The following is a 6,000-nucleotide window of genomic DNA, read 5'->3' as shown; positions in this document are numbered from 1 at the left end:
TGTCATTTAATTATATTACGTGCATAAAAATATAAAATATTCATTTTTGAGATTTATGCGATATTGCTTGTGCCCATTTCACTATCATGGGATTATTGCTTCACGCGGTCGTCAGTTACCGGTTCAGTTCAGTTCATTTCCACCCAGTATACTGTGGCATTAGTATGATCAGACGATTATTACTTCACCCGGTCGTCAGTTACCGGTCAGTTCAGTTCAGTTCAGTGCAGGGGCCACTTGCGTAGAACATAATCTCAACAGAAAATTTATGACATGTTATTTTATGACAGGGCTCGATTGAGCAAACATTTCACTTATGATTTTCAGTCAGTTATGCACGTATTATAATTGCTCATGATAAGTTATTTTCACGTTATGCCTCATGACATGATATTTTATCCCATGCAATTTTATTATATTATTTACTCGTTATCTACAATATAAGCGTGCTGAGTCTTTAGACTCACTAGACTTGATTGTTGTAGGTACTGATGAGATCGGGACCGAGGGCGGGGACCAGTGAGCCAGCTTGGGTCGGCAGTAGTGGAACCCGATGACCTCATTTACGGCATTTACCATTTTTATGCTCAAACATTTTTTTCGGTTGTTGGATTACTTTAAACTTGTTATTTTGATAACAATAATTTCTTCCGCTGCTATTTTGAACATTAAACTTGATTTATCAGTTTATTTTGGTGAATGAGGCATTTTATTTATTTTAAAAAGAAAATTTTAAATTTTTCCGCAAATTTTCAAACACGAATTTTCGGAGCATTATAGCTGGTATCAGAGCAATGGTTCTGTAAAAGGTTGTACTACTACTGACCACGAGAAGCTCATGGAGTCATGTCTTCGGTTTGTAAGTTTTACATTTACGCATTTCGTTTACAGCATGAAATATTTTAACAGCATGTTTTCATGAAATGTTTTACGTCCAGATTTTTATTGTTCAGTAATTAAATTTAAATAAATTATATAGATTATGCATGTTGGTTACGTATGGGTTATGTATGAAACAGTATGCCCCCTAGACGCATCCTCGAGCGCACTAGAGAGGATGAGCCTCGCCAGGAGGACGGCATGAACCGGAGGCAGTAGAGGGACTTACCACCTCCACCACCCTCTCCACCTGACATGAATGCCCAGATGCTAGTTGGGATGACTCAGTTCTTCGCACAGTTCGCGGGGAACCATGCTGTGACAGCCAGGCCGACAGGGCCCGAGGATACTTATGAGCGCTTCATGAAGATGAGGCCGAAGGAGTTTTCAGGGACGTCTGATCCCATGGTTGCCGAGGGCTGGATCAAGTCCCTCGAGGTTATCTTCGAGTTCATGGAGCTTGGAGATGCATACAGAGTCCGATGTGCCACCTACGTATTCGGAGGAGATGCCCACTTATGGTGGGAAGGAGCGTCAGTAGCCCTGAACTTGGCTACGCTAAGCAGGACACGCTTCACGGAGGTATTCTACTCCAAATATTTCACTGAGGAGGTGCGCACAAGGTTGACCACGGAATTCATGAGCCAGAGACATGGAGATCTGACTGTTACGGAGTTCATCCATAAGTTTGAGAGGGGTTGTCATTTTGTGCCCCTGATCGCGAATGATGCTAAAGCCAAGTTAATGAATTTTCTGGTGGGTCTACGGCCGATCTTGCGCCGTGATGTTAAGGTAGCTGACCCTACTACTTATGAGGTCGCCGTCTCAAGAGCTCTAGCTGCAGAGCAGGACCAGCGTGACATTGAGCGGGATCGCCAGGGCAAGCGCCCAATCCAGGTACCGCACCGCCCTCCTCCTCAGCAACAGCATCAGAACAATAGGCCTTTTCACGGCCCACCTAGAAACAGAGGTCAGCAGCAGCAGCAGCAGCGGAAACGCCCAGTCCCGAGGACTTTTGAGCATCCACTCTGTCCTAGGTGCACACGGCGCCATGCTGGAGCGTGTATGTATTGTTCAGGGAAGTGTTATAAGTGTGGTAGTCCAGACCACTTACTTTTGCAGTGCCCTCAGAGAAATATGCCTACCCAGGGCAGAGTTTTTGCTCTCCATGCCACGGAGGCGAACCCGGAGACCATGCTTATGACAGGTACCTTTAAGCTTTAAGTTTACATTTGAGATTTAATGTTTTGGGTTGAGATTTTTGAACATAGAATTGCAGTAGGATTGCATGCTCTACTCAGTATTATTTTGGTAATTTAAGTTAGAAGAACTTTGACCTTTGCACGTCTATAAGTTAGTTCTTGTGATTATTGGGTTCAGCTTAGTATTCCAACCTTTCAGGGAGAATATTTATATCTGGTTCCGCTACGAAGGCCTTGATGGATTCAGGGGCCACTTACTCCTTTATTTCGGAAGTCTTTGCTAATTTCCTCAAGGTTAAGACCGTTGGGCTAGATGTAGCCTATTCAGTAGTATTGCCTTCTGGTGAGGAGATGGCAGCTACCAATGTGATCCGAGGCATAGATCTTGAGCTCCATGGCAACCTCGTTTATGCGGATCTGATCGTGTTGCCGATGCCGGAGTTTGACATCATCCTAGGGATGGACTGGCTATTGCGGAACAGAGTTTTGATTGACTTCCAGCGGAGATATGTTCTAGTCCGACCGTCTGGAATGACGCAGTTCTTATTTGAGCCGGACAGGTACTTTCCCTTACCGCACATTAGTCCTTATGTCAAGGCTAGGAAGCTCATGTATAGAGGTTGTCGGGCATTTTTATAGCAACTTTTATATCTGTCCCCGAGGTGCCCAGTCAGTCAGCCGCAGACGTTCCGATTGTTAGAGACTTCTTAGACGTTTTTCCTGAGGACGTCTCTGGTATACCACCCGAGCGAGAGGTGGAGTTTTCTATTGAGCTCATGCCAGGTACGGCTCCGATCTCCAAAGCACCGTACCGACTAGCACCGACAGAGATGGCAGAGCTTAAGAAGCAGATTCAGGAACTTCTAGACAAGGAGTTCATTCGCCCGAGTTTTTCACCATGGGACGCGCCAGTCTTATTTGTGAAGAAGAAGGATGGCACGATGAGACTTTGCATTGATTACCGGGAATTGAACAGGGTTACAGTGAAGAACAAGTACCCACTTCCGCGTATTGAGGATCTATTTGATCAGTTGCAGGGAGCTTCGGTATTCTCCAAGATAGATCTGCGTTCCGGTTATCACCAGTTGAGGGTGAAAGATGATGATGTTTCCAAGACTGTTTTTAGGACTCGTTATGGCCACTATGAGTTCCTTGTGATGCCGTTCGGTCTGACGAATGCGCCAGCGATCTTCATGGATCTCATGAATCGCGTATTTCAGCCGTATCTTGACCAGTTTGTGATAGTATTCATAGACGACATTCTCGTCTACTCCAAGAATCAGGAGGATCACAGCAGACATCTGACCACAGTGCTACAGACCTTGCAGAAGCACAAGTTATTCGCAAAGTTCAGTAAGTGCGAATTTTGGTTAGAGAAGGTGGCGTTCTTAGGCCACATTGTTTCTAGCAGTGGTATTGAGGTAAACCCAGCGAAAGTTGCCGCAGTCAGAGATAGGGTTGTGCCGCAGAATGCATCAGAGATCCGCAGTTTTCTTGGGCTAGTAGGATATTATCGGAAGTTCATTAAGGGATTCTCCTCTATTGCCGTTCCACTCACATCTTTGACCAAGAAGAATGCTAAATTTGTGTGGAGCGAGGAGTGTCAGAAGAGCTTCGATACTTTGAAGCAAGCTCTTATCTCAGCGCCAGTTTTGGCAATGCCGTCAGGGCCCGGTGAGTTTGTTCTGTACACCGATGCTTCGAAGCTCGGTTTGGGCTCGGTATTGATGCATCATGGGAAGTTGATAGCGTATGCTTCTCGACAGTTGAAAATCAATGAGAAGAACTACCCTACCCATGATCTAAAGTTGGCAGCCGTAGTATTTGCCCTGAAGATTTGGAGGCATTATTTGTATGGAGAGAAGTGCCAGATCTTTACCGACCACAAGAGCCTCAAGTATTTCATTACGCAGAAGGAGCTGAACATGCATCAGAGGCGTTGGTTGGAGCTTGTGAAGGATTATGACTGTGACATTAGCTACCACCCGGGTAAAGCTAATGTAGTTGCGGATGCATTGAGCAGAAAAGTCGCAATGATGGCTCATTTGACGATTCAGAGACCTCTTCAGCTTGAGATGCAGAGGTTTGATCTAGAGTCATATCGTCAAGGTAGAGTTCCTCATCTATCTACTTTGACGATCCAGTCTTCCCTTATTGACCGTATTCGCAGTGGTCAGGCAGCAGATGAACAGTTAGCAAAGTGGAAGCAGAGAGATGAGGCCAAGGGCAATGTCTTGTATTCAGTCAGCGACGGTATTGTGAGATACCGAGACAGGATGTGGGTTCCTAGTAGTGGTTCTATTCGAGCAGATATTCTATCAGAGGCCCACATGTCGCCGTACTCTATTCATCCAGGGAGTACGAATATGTACCGAGATCTGCAGTTATTGTATTGGTGGCCTGGGATGAAGAAAGACATCAGACGGTTTGTATCCGAGTGTCTGACTTGCCAGTTAGTGAAGGCGGAGCATCAGAGACCAGCAGGTTTGCTCAAGCCTCTTCCCATTCCCGAGTGGAAGTGGGAGAATGTTACCATGGACTTCGTGACTGGTTTGTCGAAGTCAGTCAGATGATCAAATGCCATCTGGGTGATTGTTGATCGTCTTACCAAATCAGCGCATTTCTTGCCTATTAAGACGACTTTCACCATGATTCAGTATGCAGAGTTGTATATCCGGGAGATAGTCCGACTTCATGGTATTCCAGTTTCTATCGTATCTGACAGAGACCCCAGATTCACTTCCTCGTTTTGGAAGAGTTTGCATTCGACTATGGGTACGAAGTTGCTGTTTAGCACAGCTTTCCATCTGCAGACAGATGGGCAGTCAGAGCGAGTTATTCAGATTTTGGAGGATCTTCTCCGTGCTTGTGTTATTGATTTCTCTGGGAGTTGGGAGTCGAACTTGCCATTAGTGGAGTTCACCTATAACAACATCTTCCAGTAGTCTATTGGTATGGCTCCGTATGAAGCACTATATGGCCGCAAGTGCAGATCTCCTATTCATTTGGACGAAGTAGGGGAGAGATCAGAGTTGGGTCCGGAGGTTATTCAGCAGGCTGCTGATGTAGTAGTCAAGATCCGTGATAGGATGAGGACTGCTCAGAGTCGACAGAAAAGTTATGCAGATCAGAGGAGGAGAGACCTAGAGTTTGTCATTGGCGACCATGTCTTTGTGAAGGTAGCACCTATGAAGGGTGTCATGCGATTTGGGAAGAAAGGAAAGCTCAGTCCGAGATTCATTGGACCATTTGAGATCCTCGACAGAGTTGGGACTCTAGCTTATCGTGTGGCTCTTCCGTCGAATCTGGCCGGAGTACACAATGTGTTCCACGTCTCTATGCTGAGGAACTACATGGAAAATCCTTTGCATGTCTTGAACTTCGAGCCGTTGCAGCTTACTCCGAACCTATCTTTTGATGAGAGACCAGTGCAGATCTTAGACAGACAGGAGAAGAAGCTTTGAAACAAGCTAGTTAAGCGAGTGAAAGTCAAATGGCTCAACCATTCAGAGGAGGAAGCTACGTGGAAGTCTGAGCCAGAGATGAGGAGTCGGTACCTCGAGTTATTCGGTAAGTTTTAATTTCGAGGACGAAATTTCTTTTAAGGGGGGGAGAGTTGTAGAACCCGTAAACCAGACTACGTATAAGTCATGCATAATTTTTAGCATTTAAAGTAAAATGATTTTTTTTATTATTATTGCATGAGTATTTATTCTTTCCTTTAAATCTAATTAGTTTATGCAGTAGTTTAATTTTTATCTTTTCAGTTAATTCAGTGAGGCCGGACTAGAGTTGGAGTTTTAAAGTAAAATGTAAGATTTAGAAATCATTCCCAGAATTTATTTTAGCTAGCTAATAAGTTAATTTAAGTTAAAAGAAGGTTTAAGGAATTATTTAAGTAACTTGAGGTAAGTAGGAA

This window comes from Primulina tabacum, chromosome 8, assembly GCF_025594145.1.
Source record: "Primulina tabacum isolate GXHZ01 chromosome 8, ASM2559414v2, whole genome shotgun sequence".
Taxonomy (NCBI): domain Eukaryota; kingdom Viridiplantae; phylum Streptophyta; class Magnoliopsida; order Lamiales; family Gesneriaceae; genus Primulina; species Primulina tabacum.
Note: the sequence above shows the minus strand (reverse complement) of the source record.